This window comes from Ambystoma mexicanum, chromosome 6p, assembly GCF_040938575.1.
Source record: "Ambystoma mexicanum isolate Mex_15411 chromosome 6p, UKY_AmexF1_1, whole genome shotgun sequence".
In the NCBI taxonomy this organism is placed as follows: domain Eukaryota; kingdom Metazoa; phylum Chordata; class Amphibia; order Caudata; family Ambystomatidae; genus Ambystoma; species Ambystoma mexicanum.
The window spans coordinates 1,021,736,430-1,021,753,275 of NC_090935.1; positions in this window are offsets into that span (position 1 = coordinate 1,021,736,430).

Consider the following 16,846-nt stretch of genomic DNA (forward strand, 5'->3'; position numbering starts at 1 on the left):
AAGAATTGTTCAACTTTGCACACACATTCCTATGGTAAACATGCATATTTGTGGAAAATGTTTTCAAGGCGAAATGGACAAAATGCTGAAAAAAGGTGAAACAAGTTCTCACAGCTGTGGGATTTTGATGAACAGATACTCCATAAAATATGTAATCATTCTATGTGATTTTCATAGAGGTTACATGTGTATAAATATGTATTTAGTAAAAAAAAATGATACTGAGCGCTAGGGGAGGTTTCAAAGGATTGTAAAAACCAAACCATAAACTGGACATCATCTGTCCTTGATCCAATCACTCGGATGCAAGGCGGAGATGAGGCTCTGATCCAATCCTGGTTCACAAGGGCAAGTTTAGTTAAACCGGCCCACACACCCATTTTTGTGATGTCATTTGAAAGGATACATAGAGACATCTGACAACACATAGACACACACTCTCTTCTGATTCCAGCGAAGCACTCTGATCTAGCATTCAACATCCAGCCTTTAACATCCTTCCAGATCCAGATGCCAATCACCAGGCCAAGCAGTAGCTGAACCATTTCCCGCTAGGCCTCAATCCTCAATCAATCCTCAACTAATCCTTACAACCCAGTGGAGCGCTGTGGTGTGGGGAAGCATCCAGAAACTACCTGGCTTGCTACCATAAGGCTTGCCTGATGAACTCACCATCCCGCTGATCTGAAATATCCAGAAACAAAAAGGGCAGATCCTGTGCAGTTCCAGTGACCAGCCTAGCTGAGGTGATGCCCTTCACTGATAGACCCGATCCATTGACCAGAATCTTGACGGGCCTAAAATCTTAAATTCCAGTGGATTGTGAGTATTAACAGGACGCTACAGCACTATTGTATACCCTGCCTTATTTTGTCCCACCCTAATCTCTGAACTACCCTTAATTTCATAACCAGTAACAGTGTCAAAATCTTAGCGCTATCCTATTCTGTCTATTTGCTAAAGCTTCAATTCCATAGTCATTTTTATTTGTGTAACTCTGATCCAAAAATCCCACTTGCAGTATTTGGACTGGTTCCGCTGGGAAGACGCTAGGGATCTGTTACTGAAGTCATTAATCAGTCTCAGAGCTTACTTCGTCCAAACCTTTTTGTCGAGCCTACATGCTCTAGTCTTGTGTAAAAGCATAACCCATACTTTCTGATTTTAAACGGAAGTGCTTGTCCAGATTCGTGTCTTTAATTTCGAAAAACACCTCTCACTAAAACCTCCATAACTCCCTCAGTTTTAAAGATAGACATGAAATTTCAATTCCCACTGATACCTAACATCCTTAGCTATCAGGGTCTGTGACACGTTTTTATCAATAATCTCATAGTAAAGGTGTGCCGCGAATTTACATTTTGCAAAGGTTTTACACATGTGAATTGCCTTTAAATTATTTCCCACTTTGCCTTTCAGATTCCAATTGTTTCCTTTTGATTAAATCATTGCGTGTGATTGCTTGCATCTGTTCCAAGCGGCTTCTGTAGACATTTCTAATAATTTAAGCATTTTTTGACTCATTTAGGGTTTTTGCTTAGCCAGACTCAAAGCCATCTGACTGTTGAAAAGTCAAATCCATTTTTCTCTTGTGTTTAAGGGGGGAAGGTGGGAGTGATATTCTGTTTGATATGTATTATTCCTGAGTACCTGCTCTCTCCTCACATCTATTTAAATTGCCTATTGGTGGGTTGAGGCGTGTTGCAGGGGGAACTTCTAACATCTGTTCCAAACCAAACCAAAAGCATTATTCTCTTTGCTGCATTCTTTTGGTGTTCTTCACCTGATTCCCCCAGTGCATTAAAGATATTATTCCTTGTTTTTGTCACCCCTTGTTGTTACCTATTAAAAATATATTGTGATTTTAAATTCTAAATAATTAAACAAATATTTACTGTTCCAAACTAGCCAGATTCCTGGTTCAGTGTGACCAGGGGTGGGGGATATTTGAGAAGAGTGTGATATGAGTGGTATATCGTTCAGAATATTGAATTTATAGACAAAAATAAACAAGGATTTAATTTGCGCACTACATGCTGGGCGAGACTTGGGTGTGTGCCTGATTGAAATCCCTTACAGCTTGGGGGCTAGTGTCCGGGATCCTGAATTTGACCTACCATTCGAGACAGTCTAACACAGCATACTAACCGGCAGGGTACATACACTTTGGTGGGTTGGCATACTGTGCTACACTTAACAAGCACCCCTCATAAAAAATACTCAAAAGAATTGGGCCTGTTTGCAAAAGTAAATTAACCCTGAGATAAGTCAGAAGGAAATTAATATTTCTGGAATGGCAACCCCAGTAGAAATTAATATTGCTAGGGCACCCTTCCTGCACAAACTGTTTGTCCGGGGTGAGTGACCAGAACAGGATGAACAGGTATGGCTGAAGGAAATAAAACAACAAGTCACTGAAATCAATCCTTGATACCTGGAAGGACAAGGGTCCATTACAGCAAGCGCATAGCAAACTATACATGACCTCAAAAATAAAGGAGGAGCAGTTTAAAATTGCCAAAATAGCAACCTACCTGTACCTCCACATAGGAACCATAGAGGAAAAGCATGCAGACTATATAGATGTGACAAAGAGGCAAGGGGAAGCACTGCAGAAAATCCAGACTAATCTGGACTCTGCAGAGCAAAAGCTCCAGGAAAGCAAAGAATCCGAAACAGAGGATAGGGAGTATATCGCCAAACTAAAAGAAGATCTGGCTACCTCACTGCAATGCAGACCAAGATACCCAGTTACAGACACTGCAAAAAGAGTGTTAGGAAAGGGTTGACTCTTTACAACAGAGTCAACAGAAGTTGGAGCAGCAATTAACCTTTAACAGAGCCTGCGCAGAGCAGGTAGTCACCCTACAAAACCGCCTAGAATCCTTGAAAGAGGAATATAATAAATTAATTATTCAGGATATCCACTCTCAAGAGGAATTTGATGAGGAGGGCCAGAAATCTAGTGCATTAAAAAAACAGAGGGATGACCTGGCTGCACAGAGGGGCACTCTAAGTCAGGAGAGGGACGCCTTAGGCCTGGAAGTCAGCCAATTAAAAACTAAGTTAGAGGAGAGAATGCTGGCCCTTCAGGAGTGTAGTGAAATTAAAACTGGTTATGAAAAGCTACTAGAGCACACCAGGAGCGTGGAGGATACTTTGGCAAAGAACACTCGGCCAATAAGGACCAAACTCAGGAAGTGAGTCTCCTGCAGCAAGAATTTCCCCAGTATTTCCAATCCAGTCAGGAAGCACAGAGAGACCATGAGGCTCTCTGTGAAAGGAATGACATGCTCCACAAACAGATAGCCATGTGGGAGCAAATTATTGAGACCAGTAAGGCCTTAATAGAGAAGCAAAAGGGTCAGATTTTGGCATGTCCTCAGGGAATAGGGGCTGAAAGAGATGAGGTAAGAAGGGACAGAGAAACCCCTGAGCATAACCTCAGGACCCCTGTCATTAGGGACTTTAATCCCTTCAGTTACATGGACTCTGCCACCCTCATGTCCACTGGCTCATATGATCCAAGGACCACAGGGATGGAAGACTTCAGCACAATGGGAAATAGGAGACTGACACATCAGCGCCTTCCAGAAGTGGATGGGCGGGCATCGCTGTACAGATTCCCAAATTTGAGGGCTAGCCTCTTTGATCAGGAAGACTCCAGTGAGAGGAGAATCAGAGAATTGGATCCTCAAAAATATTGCTTACCAATGGATCAGTCTGTCAAATTTGGTGGGGAACTCCATGAAACTAGACCCACCAAGAGTATCTTAAAAACCTCTTCCCAGCCAGGGAAGTGAGGGCGAGGGGTACTCAGCCAATCCCCGGAGCAAGAGAGAGTGAGAAGACTCTTCTCAGTGCCACAGTTCTCAAGAGATTAGGCCCCCACATTCTGCAAGCCATTCCCAAGCCCGCAGAATCAGGGAGAGCCTAGAGTATCAGATAGCCACCTCCCATAGCAGTACCTCTGAGTCAGAGGATGAGTGCCTTTTTCCCTCCCTTTTTAATAACTTATTAGAATGCCATCTTATGTTAAGCGCTCACCTCTGTCTGAAAATAAGTGGTGTTTCTCATCAAGACTTGTCTAATAAGTAATTAGGGTTGTATATATATAATAGTGACTGTGTGTTGAATTTATTTACCTCTTTTTGTGCTAGTGTAATTTACAAGTGTGTCTTTAAATAAATAATTATATACTTTTACACCAAAGCTGTGGTCAGTGTTTGCTTGTGCTACTGTATCTCTGTACCTATTGTGTATACTCTGTATACTGCCTAACTAATCTTGAGAGAAGTCTGACTGCTTAGCCACATCTACCAGGTAAATCTGGGTGGTACAGACTGTTACCAATTGGGTTTACTGCCAACCACCTGTAGTCTTAAATCTTTTGCAGTGGTCCCTAAGGGAACTGCACATGTTTCTGCCTAACACTGGTGTACAGCGCTGGGATTTGTATTGAGTATACATTTTAGTGTGCTTATAGATACCTTAGTGCAACTAACCACAAAGCTTAGCACTAAAGAAGTTATTTTCTAAAACATGTCGACTATGGAAAGCTATAGTCAAGAGTCCCTTGCTACAAAAACTGCTGATTGTTTAAGAGTTCTCTGTAAGCATAAGAATCTCCTGACTAAAGGCAAGAAAATGGAGCTAATAGAAAGGTTGTTAGCAAACCAAAGTCTGGATGGTGGTTCAGAGGAACCCACCACTCCAGCAACTGTAGATAACAGCAATGATATTGATATGAATGTTAGTATTGATAACTTTGAGTCGGAAGCAGAAGAGGAGGGGGGAGATGTTATAGTTGTCTCCCCTGGGCCTCTACCTGCCCTGCCAGCTGTACCTACTGGACCTTTACCAGGTCCCACACTTAATCCTCAATATATGGAACTAGAAAAAATGAAGCTTGAATTAGAATTCAAAAGAATGAATGTTCAAACAGAACAACGGCACCACAAACTAAGGCTCAGAGAAATGGAGCTCAACCATGAGCTAGAAATGAAAAACATTGTCTATGGAAAGTGCTTCTCTCTCCGAATCCTTTAGGAGTTCCAGTCCCAAAAGACCCTGGATGCCTAAGGAGTTTGTGGGTATGTATGAGCCTAAGTTGGATGTGTTGGATTGGTTGAGTTTGTTTGAATATAATCATGGGCTCCAGAACATTACAGGAAATGAGTTACTTTCCTGGTTGTTCTCTAGGCTCCCCCTTGTTGCAACTGATGTGGTAATAGAGTTGGGGGAGGAGGATAAGAAGGATTATGAATGTGTGAAACTAGCTTTGATAGCCAACAGGGCTACTCACAAGGACTCTGAGGTAACTCAGAAAAAGGATGAGGGGAAACAGCCAAAAAAGGACTCCAAAAAGAATTCTAATAATTCCAATCCCAAAGAGTGCCCCAAACAGAACAATAAGGGTAAGCCACAAGGGAAACCATATCAGAGTAGTGTTCCTTCTGGTGGTAAACCAGAAGGAGGTCAGAGCAAGCCACCATTCCAAAAGGCATTTGGAAAATGCTATGTTTGTGGTTCACCTGACCATCTAAAAGGAGATCCCAGATGTGAGGGGTAAATCTTCAGGGGTCCAGCTTGTCTCCTTAACCTTCGCTCCAGAGGAGGAAGTACAAATGGCAAGTGGAAACTTTCTACTGCTGGCTGATGAACCCATTGGAGTTTCAGCCAGTGTTTCTTTAGTGTCTCTGGGTCTGTGGGAACAACAGAATTTAGATGTCTATAACTCTATCCCAGATAATACTAAAGAGTATTATAAGGACAGTGTCCAGGTGAATGGTCAGGAGACTCCTGCCATTAGGGACACTGGATTTTCTCTCCGAATCCTCTAGGAGTTCCAGTCCCAAAAGACCCTGGATGCCTAAGGAGTTGGTGGGTATGTATGAGCCTAAGTTGGATGTGTTGAATTGGTTGAGTTCGTTTGAATATAATCATGGGCTCCAGAACATTACAGGAAATTAGTTACTTTCCTGGTTGTTCTCTAGGCTCCCCCCTGTTGCAACTGATGTGGTAATGGAGTTGGGGGAGGAGGATACGAAGGATTATGAATGTGTGAAACTAGCTTTGATAGCTAGATTTGGGAAGACCCCTTCCCAGTACCTTAAGAGGTTTAGGACCCTCAAAAAGCATGATGGTACCCCTTGGACTACCTGGGTGAGTGAAAGTTTGAAGAACTTAGAGGGATGGATTAAGGGTTACAAAGTGAACACTAATGAGGGGATGAAGAATCTTGTGATGTTGGAGTCAATGTATGATGCCTGCTCTCCTGAGCTCAGACAGCACTTGGCTGATTCAAAGGAATTAGATTCCACGAAACTAGCTAAGGCTGCTGACTTGTGGGTTGCCAACAGGGCTACTCACAAGGACTCTGGGGTAACTCAGAAAAAGGATGAGGGGAAACAGCCAAAAAAGGACTCCAAAGAGAATTCTAATAATTCCAATCCCAAAGAGGGCCCCAAACAGAACAATAAGGGTAAGCCACAAGGGAAACCAAATCAGAGTAGTGTACCTTCTGGTGGTAAACCAGAAGGAGGTCAGAGCAAGCCACCATTCCAAAAGGCATTTGGTAAATGCTATGTTTGTGGTTCACCTGACCATGTGAAAGGAGATCCCAGATGTAAGGGTAAACATTCAGGGGTCCAGCTTGTCTCCTTAGCCTTTGCTCCAGAGGAGGAAGTACAAATGGCAAGTGGAAACTTTCTACTGCTGGCTGATGAACCCATTGGAGTCTCAGCCTGTGTTTCTTTAGTGTCTCTGGGTCTGTGGGAATAACAGAATTTAGATGTCTATAACTCTATCCCAGATAATACTAAAGACTATTATAAGGACAGTGTCCAGGTGAATGGTCAGGAGACTCCTGCCATTAGGGACACTGGAGCCAGCATAACTGTGGTGGATAAATCTTTTTTTCAGGCTCAGGATGTTGCTAAGGCAAATACAAATAGGGGGTAGGAGAGCACTGCTAATTCAAATCAATGTAAAACTGGGTAATTAATGCCGTGGAGTCGACCACTGGCAACTTCATTGCAAAGGAGTTCCTAACGTTTCAGGTGCAAACGGGCTGACGTCACAAGACCACTTGGGACACAAAAATGCACAAAAAACAGAACAGCTTATTACTAAGCAGTAAGCCCAAATGCACTCCTATCGGACCACAGTCCAATTATTTAAAGTGTACTTCCTAACACAAGCTAATCAAAAGCATGTTATTGCGATTTTTCGTTAATATCTAAAACAAATCATATTTCAGAATTTTGTAATACGGTAAACCTTCAAGAATGAGACAATGTTTGCACACATTTTTCGAGATATGGCTCATTTTAATTGGCCCATCTCTGTTTTTTTCAACATTAAAGAAATCAAAATACATTTCCAACAAAAATCATTAATTTCCACAATTCAAACAATCTGATGAAACTGTTTTCATAGGCATTTACAACATCATGCACTGAGTACAGTGTTACATTATAATCCACAAATTGAGTTATATTGTTGTGTGAGAAATCAATTCACACATGTGAAGCCCTTATTTTTGCATATCTTTGCAAATGACCGACGCGTTTCGGATCGAGCGATCCATCTTCAGGGTAGGGGCTTCTCTTTAATTGTTACTCTTGAGCAATAGACAATTCTTAACAGGCTTGACCTATGGAAAATTAGAGAGGTACATTATCTATAAGTAGATACCAACCGGGGCTAAATAAACTGGCTGGAAACCAGGTGGGTTAAGAGTTACTAACCTCACTCCGGGGAAGCAGTATTTCAATTCTGACCTATCAAAAGGTAAAGAATATGGGTAGGGTAAATATCAAGTTATTCAAAACACTAGTCCACTGATTAAACAGTTGACTCTTGTATGGCCAGAATAATCCACTCACCCAATCTGTGATAGCGAGGCACCAGAGACTGGGAAGCGGCAGAGTGCGGCTGTGAGGACCCTGGAATGAAAAAACGGGTGTATAGATTACACTCGAAATGACGCTCGTTCGTGAACAGATGTTAGAATACATATGTTCGTGAATGGGTGTTCAAGGGCATCACCAAATTAGTTTAAGGGAGTTTGTACAGTCGTACACAGGCTAAGAAGCTTGTAACCTTACCTAGTTAACGGAGGATCCACAGTGAACGCCGACTGCTGCAAGAACAGCAGCCCAACAGAAACTGGCGTGCTGTGTAACCTCGGCTGCCCCGCGCATGCGCATGGGGGCCGTTCTCAGTGTCGGCCATCTTTGTATGGGCGTTCATGTACTCGGAAGCGTTATCATAGCTACGACAAACGTTTTCTAGTCACGGTGTTCAAAGGAACACCTTTATATCTCTGGAATTACCGGGTCCCCAAGGAGTCCCTAAAGGCACATTCAAAAGTGCCAACACTCTGATAATGCGATGCAAGTAGGGGCGAACAGCGCACTACCAGATCGGCAAATACGCTGGGCGCCCCCATCTTGCATCAAGTTTTAAAACCTGGGTCTCAGTCAACCGCATAGCCTCCGCACGAAGCACTGGAAAATCTGGCTCGGAGTTATTAACCATTCACCCAATCCACACTAATAAAGATTCTCAGGCCAATATGGCTGATGGGAGCTTCCTAAGTTAAAATGAATCTTAGGGGTACATTATACCTATGTAGGTGGATACCATCATGAGACCTACATGGTGTAGCCGGATCAACGAAGGCAAACCCACCCAGTCAGAGACAGTGATATAGCAGAGTAAGGTGTAAATTGCATTATCAACAACAATCAAGAAGTTACATATGGAGCGTAAGCACAATCCAGACATGTGAAACATCACGGCACAGTCGTTGGAGATGTAAAATAGTAATCCAAACTAATCCCCAATCATGATTTTAAATGGAGCATCCGTTACATTGAATCGCCCCATGGTAAAACAACAACCACCAGCAAGTTTCCTTTTGCCAAAATCTGCAATTGATGTTATTTTTCATTTTAACGTTCCCAAGTCTCAATGCCAATGTCATCATACAAAACACATTAAGCCAATGTCATCATACAAAACACATTAAGTCAAATTCAAGGTTCATGCACCGGGGGTGCAGAGAGTCCAGAAGTTCTATCCACAGGATTTCTCGTTGTGCCAATTTTCGTTGCACATCCTCCCCTCTCTTCCCTGATGTTACTTGTTCTAGGATAACACACTTGAGTTGGGCGACCGTGTGGCGCGCCTCTGCATAATGGATAGCAACAGGTGATTTCAAGCTTTTAGTGCGTATATTTGACTTGTGCTCTGTCCATCTTGTTTTGGCTTTCCTCGTTGTCATCCCTACGTAATAGAGTCCACAGGGGCATTTAAGAGCATAGATAACGTTCTGTGCATCACAGGTGCATGAGTGTCTCAACTGTATGTGTTTGCCTGAGTGGGGATGCGTAATGTAATCGCCTTTAGTGATGTTGCCACAATGCTGGCAATTGTGACATGGCGTTGTTCCTTTGAACTGAGGTATCGTGTTCGGCAAAGTCACTTCAGCTTTTACCAAGCTCCTCCTTAGAGACTTGCTGTTTCTGTAGGCAAACGTGGGGGTTCTGGAAACAGATGTTGTAATTGGGGGTCCAACTGTAATATTAGCCAATTCTTCTTTGTGGTCCTCTTGACAGGAGCACTCTGCACTCAGTAGGTAGTGACGTATACCAAGGGTTCTCCAGGTTTAATTGGCTTAGGTACCAATAGGGTGTCACGGTTTATGCTTCCAACCTTTCTTGATACATCCGAAATCAATGTGGCATCATACCCTCTTGATGTGAATTTCGTTGCCAACAAGCCTGCTTGTCGTTCGTACTCCACATTATCGGAAATGTTCCTTCTATACCTTAAGAATTGGCTCAGAGGAACGCTGTCAATAGTTGGTTTTGGATGGAAACTGGTGGCAAGTAAAAGGCTGTTCCTGTCCGTTTGTTTATATTGCTAAGGCACCCAAACGTCTCACCAAGTTAGCTGGAGGGCCTGTGCAGATGCTTCCCCAATTACCAGTTCTCATCCAGTGTAATGACATGACTGTGAAGATACATGTCAGCATACAAAGTGAGGTACCAGGTAAGGTTCTGTTGGGTAATGACCTGAAAACTCTTGGAGTAGTGTCACATACCCACAGACCTCCTAGTAAACAGTTACAGGAGCTCACCAGACCTGCAAGGGAGAGAACCATGAGAGGTACTCCCAAGGAGATGATGAAGAGAGATATCACTCCTACTCCACTGGAGTTACAACTTGCTATCACTGAAAAAAAAGAAGCAAAGGGGAAACCCAAGACTTCCAAGAAACAGCCAACAGCAAGCACTCCAGTGCTTCCAACAAGGACTTCCCCTAGGTTGTCCAAAGTTACACCTGTAACTCCACCTCTAGCTGAGGATGAGAGGGAGGTACAGCCCTATATGGTGGAGCTAGACTCTGAATAAGAGCTAGTGGAAGGCCAAGAACTCATTGGAGATCTGGATCCTGTTGACCATCCTGAGCTGCAGTCTTTACTGGCAGAAGGTGGAACCAACAGGGCAGACTTCAGTAAGGGACAGAGAGAATGTCCAACTCTGGAAGGTCTTCGCCAACAGGCAGCTTCTCAGGCTGATGGGCAAGAGCCTGGAAAGTATAGGTTGCACTGGGAAGATGGCCTCTTCTACAGTGAACCAACTGAGTCTGCACCTGGAGACTACAAGCGGCTTGTAGTACCTCAAGAAAACAGACAACAGTTCTTGCAACTGGCCCATGAGATTCCTTTGGCGGGTCACTTGAGCTTCAAGAAGACCAAGGAAAGGCTCTCACTCTACTTGTATTGGCCAAAGATGGGGGCTGAGGTAAATAAGTTTTGCAAAAGCTGCCATACCTGCCAGACTTCTGGTAAGGTTGGACCCAAGAATGTGGCACCTCTAGTGCCTCTCCCAGTTGTTGGAGTCCCATTTGAGAGGGTAGGGATTGACATTGTTGGTCCCCTTGATCCCCCAACCTCCTCAGGCAACAGGTTTATACTTGTTGTAGTGGACCATGCTACTAGGTACACTGAGGCAATTCCTATGAGGACTGTTACATCTCAGGCTGTGGCTAAGGCCCTCCTTGGTATTTCTACCAGGGTTGGGTTTCCTAAGGAAGTAATCTCTGACAGAGGGTCACATTTTATGTCCCACTACATGAAAGCCATGTGGAAAACCTGTGGAGTTACTTACAAGTTCTCTACCGCCTACAACCCTCAGACAAATGGATTGGTAGAAAGGTTCAACAGAACCATGAAGAGCATGATAGGTGCTTTAGAGGATCCCCTTAAAAGGAAGTGGGACCTTCTATTGCCATGCCTTCTCTTTGCTTATAGAGAAGTCCCTCAGGAGGGAGTAGGTTATTCTCCCTTTGAACTTCTCTATGGCCATCCAGCCAGAGGTCCATTGGCCCTGATTAAGGAGGGGTTGGAGAGTGCTCCTTCCCCAAGCCAGTCACAGTGACTGACTATGCGATAGGTCTCCGGAGGAGAATGTCACAAATGATGGCAGAAGCAAGTGATAACAAGAAAGCTGGACAAGCTTTGGTCAAACATTGGCATGACCAAAAGGCTAACATGGTTGAGTTCACTCAAGACCAGCTAGTTCTAGTTATGATCCCAACAAGGCAGAGGGCCTTGCAAGATAAATGGATGGGACCCTTCAAGGTTGTGGGTCAACTTGGAGAGGTAAACTATTTGGTGGACTTGGGCAATCCCAAGGAGGCTCCCAGAGTCTTCCACACCAATGAGTAAAGGTGTATGTCTCCAGGCCTGAAGTAGGAGCCTTGCTTCTAGCTTCAACAGAAGAGGAAGAAGAGAGTGAAGCTTTCCCTGATCTCCTCAGAGGCTTACCCTTGGACGAAAAGATTGAAGGAGTAAATCTCTCTTCAAATCTGACACCTGAGCAACAAGAAGAGTGCAAAGCCATGTTAAATCAGTTTGCCTCTCTCTTCTCACTTTCACCAGGCTTGACGCCTTGGGGACAGCATGATATACTCACTGATGACTGTCTGCCGGTCAAAAGCAGAGGATATAGAATGTCAGAAAATGTAAGGACCCACATCAAAGGGGAGGTCAAGAAGATGCTTGATCTCGGGGTAATAGAGCCCTCTACTAGCCCATGGTCTAGCCCAATTGTGTTCGTACCAAAGGCAGGATCCAAAGAATTGAGATTCTGTGTGGACTATATAGCTCTTAATGCAGTCACCAAGACTGATGCGTACCCTTTGCCAAGGACAGATGAGTTGGTGGATAGACTTGGTTCAGCCAAGTTCCTCAGCACATTTGACCTTACGTCAGGCTATTGGCAAATAGCCCTGACAGACCATGCCAAGGAGAAGACTGCATTTTCTACCCCAGTGGGTTTATACCAATTTAAGGTTATGCCTTTTGGATTGAAAAATGCACCTGCAACATTCCAAAGGATGGTAAATCAGGTTCTGGCCGAGATGGAGGATTTCTGCATGGCATACTTGGATGACATTGCAGTATTCAGCCAATCCTGGGAAGAGCATGTTAAGCACCTAGGACATGTTTTGCAGGCTCTCGGACAGGCCAATCTGACCATAAAGGCAAGTAAATGCCAAATTGGTCATAGTAAGGTGGTCTACCTTGGGCATGAGGTAGGAGGTGGAGAAATAAGGCCTTTGCTCAGTAAGATTTAAGGTGTGCAAAATTGGACAACACCTACTACTCAAACCCAGGTGAGAGCCTTCCTAGGCCTCACTGGGTATTACAGGTATTTCATAGAGAACTATGGGACCATGGCTTCTCCACTGAATGTAATCTCCTCTCCAAAATTCCCTAAGAAGGTCAAATGGAATGAGGAATGCAATCAGGCCCAAACCTGAAGAAAGCTCTTTGCCAAGCACCAGTATTGAGAGCTCCTGACTACCACCAAACTTTCATTGTGCAGACAGATGCTTCTAATGTAGGTATAGGTGCAGTCCTTAGCCAACTGGATGAGAAAGGTAGGGAGCACCCCATTTGCTTCATCAGCAGAAAGCTGAAGGATCCTGAAACAAGGTGGGCAACTATCGAAAGATAATATTTTGCTATTGTGTGGGCACTGAAGAAGTTTAGGCCATACTTGTATGGTTCTACTTTTGTCATTCAGACTTACCACCAACCCTTAAGATGGTTGATGCAAATGAAAGGGGAAAATCCAAAACTATTGAGATGGTCAATCTGCCTGCAAGGGTTTGATTTCACCATTGAGCACAGGTCAGGGTGTAACCACCAAAATGCTGATGGTCTCTCTAGGATGTATGTCATCGACTAGAGGTATGAGATTCATCCAGGAGTGGATTAAATACTCCTGTCCCTTAGTATGGGGGGGGGGGCGAGTGTTAGGGAGAATTCTCTGTAAAGGCTAATTTCCCAAACCTAGTTAGTCCCCCAGCAGCTTTGCTGGATTTTTGGGGTTTATTTTTTTCTCCTGCTAAGAGTGAGACTCTTTTCCTCCCACTCTTAGACATGATTTGAGGTGTTCCTTTGACTTTGTATGTGTTTTATGGGCTATGGGGTCCTTTACCCCATAGAGCTTCATGTGTTTTTGGTATGTGGGTTACACGGCACCCTCCGTGCCGTAACCCAGGGGTGTCGTAGCGACCCCCAAACATAGACTCCATACCCTGGGACTGACTACTGTCTCGCAGGGCATGTAAAGTCACCATTGGCTTTACTAGTCTCAAATTGTGAACAGAACCAATACAAACCATCCTATTGTGGACGTACTGGTCGGGGCAATTCGATTGCCCCGGGGTCTGTTGTTCGAGGGGGCACTGTCCTGACCCCCCCGACCGAGTTTTGGCTGGTGGCAGTGGATACTACTTTTTATATTCGACCGCGAATATATTCCTATGGGATTTTCCCATTGTTCGAGGCTACCACTTTTTAATATAGCCTCGAACATACCGCCGGTTTATTAAATTAATATTAATTCACTGGTTGGTAATTTTTGCCGAAACTTGGTTCCAAAATGGCGTTTGTGTTCGCTTCTGTGACTCCAACCCAAGTCGAGCCCTTTGTTCCACTTTTTTGGCGGGCTTCTCCACAGAAGCCTCCAAAAGTGCTGCCACTCTGTCTGGGTACCACAGGGTGTGGGAGAGGGTTTAGGCACCCTGGACTGAGTTGCCTCGGCAACTCAAGTCGCACTCTTGTGTGATTGGCCCAAGTGGTGAGCCGCCCGGCTCACCACTTAGCATGTTTGATTGACAGCAAGGCTGAATGAATGGGGGTTTTCTGCATAAAAGCAGGGCTTTGGGGACTGGAACTTCAGAAGTCACCACAGGACCTAAAGAATCCGAGGAGGAAGAAGCCGAGCCGACCTGCAAGGACGACACCACCGGTGGAGCCCTGCGGAACCGTCTCACCACTTTTCCCGCCGACAGAGGAGATCTCCAGCCCGGAGAGTCTTCTTCCTTTGACTGGTGGGGATAACCAGTTTGCCCGTCTTTTTGCCTTCCTGGACCATCTCGTGGCCGCCTTGCCCGTGCCAAGCACCCCGGCAACTGGAATACCACGGATCACCACTACCGCGAAGATAGGGTGGTACCTTGTAACCGGGAAACTCTGCGGCTGGTTTCTTCCCTGGCAGTGCAACGACCTTAAGCTTTCCTCCACGTCGAGACCTCCTCTTCCTCTGGACAAAACACTGACTTGCACCCACTGCCAGGAACAACTGCCCCCGCCGGAACGTTCTTCCCACTTTCAGGTACTGTGTCCCTCATGGCTTCCCTTGCGACAGATCGTTCGGGGTGACAGTAAATCCTCGACTTTCTAACCTGGGCTAGCCTGGGACCTGTTAACTAACTTTTCCTGACTTGATCTCAATCTTTTGCAAACTTTCTACAAAGACTCTTTGGGCATAACCCCACTGTGTGATCCTGGACACATTTTGCTTGCTCTCTCTAAGAGTGGGTCTGGCATTTGAACTTCCTTGCTCCCCAGTAGACTTTGCCTAACCTGCCTCACTGTGGTTCTTTGATAAGTATTGAAATTTGTGTGCTTTCATAACTCTGCCTTTTTCCCTCCCTTTTTAATAACTTATTAGAGTGCCATCTTATGGTAAGCGCTCACCTCTGTCTGAAAATAAGTGGTGTTTCTCATCAAGAATTGTCTAATAAGTAATTAGGGTTGTATATATATAATAGTGACTGTGGGGGTCATTACGACCCAGGCGGTAAGTACGCCAACTTTACCACCATGGTGTAAACTTAGTTTACACCATGGTGGATGGCGGATTTACCGCCCCATTCCAAGGTAGATTGAGTGCCTTGGTCAGATTTGCAAGTCGATATTATCGGGCCCATGATTCGCTCCTCTATGGGGGCACAAGTACATGTTGACCGTAAATGCTTGTTTACTAAATGGGTGGAATGTCATCCGGCCCCAAATTCCAAGGCAGAAACAGAAGCTGCATGATGATCAATCACATCTTCTCGCATTTTGGACTACCCCAAAGGATTTAGCCAGACCGAGGTAGCCACTTCACTAGCGATGTGATGACAAAGATGTGGGAGATCCTTGGGGTAAAAAGGAAACTACACATTGGCTACCGGAAGTCCTCTAGTGGTGGAGTTGAGAGGTACAATAAAACTATTGTGAGCATATTAAACAAGTTTGTGGCAGATTCTGGACCAAGTTGGGACATTCAATTACCCATTGTCCTGATGGCCATCAGATGCACCCCTTCTTCTGCAACAAAAATGTCTCCATTTGAGCTGATGGCTGGACGAAGGATGGTGCTACCCCGCATTTTTTGTATTTTTTTTTATTTTTTTCCGTTTAGATAGAAGTGAAGGTGTGGGACTCTCAACATGGCACATTGTAGGATCTTTAATCTCAGTATTCATAACTGAGATCGCTTTCAATGAGGTCATGTTGATGGCTGAGGTCTTTATCATGGCGTTATTGGTAGCATTGTTACATAGTGGCAGTAATGCATTTATAGGCAATTTTAGGGCATCCTGGCTTTCCTTAGAGAGTTGGTGGACATCAATAGAGTCAGCCTCTATCAGAGAGTCGTGAGTCTTGCATGGAATTACACTAGAGGAATCACTTTGAACTTTGGAATTTTTAATCAGTGCATCTTTTCTTCTTTTGGCATACCTTCTTTGAGCCTTTTGGTGAAGTCTTTTGGCTCTTCGAGACATAAAACAGAAGGACCTGGTGGCGGAGATAGTTCTGGTACATCTTTAGACATTTGTTCCATAGCATTAAGCAACTGGGAGGGACTGTCAGGACCATCTTGAGCATGAGAAGGACTAGGAGTGTGTAAAGCTATAATCGCATTCATTTTCTCATTAGCTAGTTTTAATTCAGGTTGGACATTTTGGCAAGAACAAATAGAATGGTTCGGCACAACGAGTGCTGAACTTGGGGAAGAAAGGGAAACAGATTCAGAGCTACATTGGGTGGCAACATTTTTCAAATAAGGGGTCTGAACAATAGGAGCGGCTTTGAGATCTTTTAAAGTTTCAGCTGCTATAATAAAGCCCTCAATTCGATCCATCTTAGATGACATGATTGCAAGCATGGATTTAATCTCTTTCAATTCAAGATGGGTTAAATCGTGGCCCTTATCAAGAAGATCAAGAATTCGTATGATGACAGGAAAAGAATTTGGGGAATATTGGATGGGACTTGCCTCCGAAGACGGAGAGAGGTGAGAGGATATAATAGCATTCACATTAGATTCCTTTGGAAAAATAGTTTGAGCTAAAAGTGGTGCATTACTTGTAGTGTCATTATTTTCAGGACTCATGCTCAAAAAACCCTTAGGATGCAGGGGCACAGGTGACTGTATTAGTGGATGCTTTTGTACTGAGTTACAAACAATTGGAGTCAAGCTGC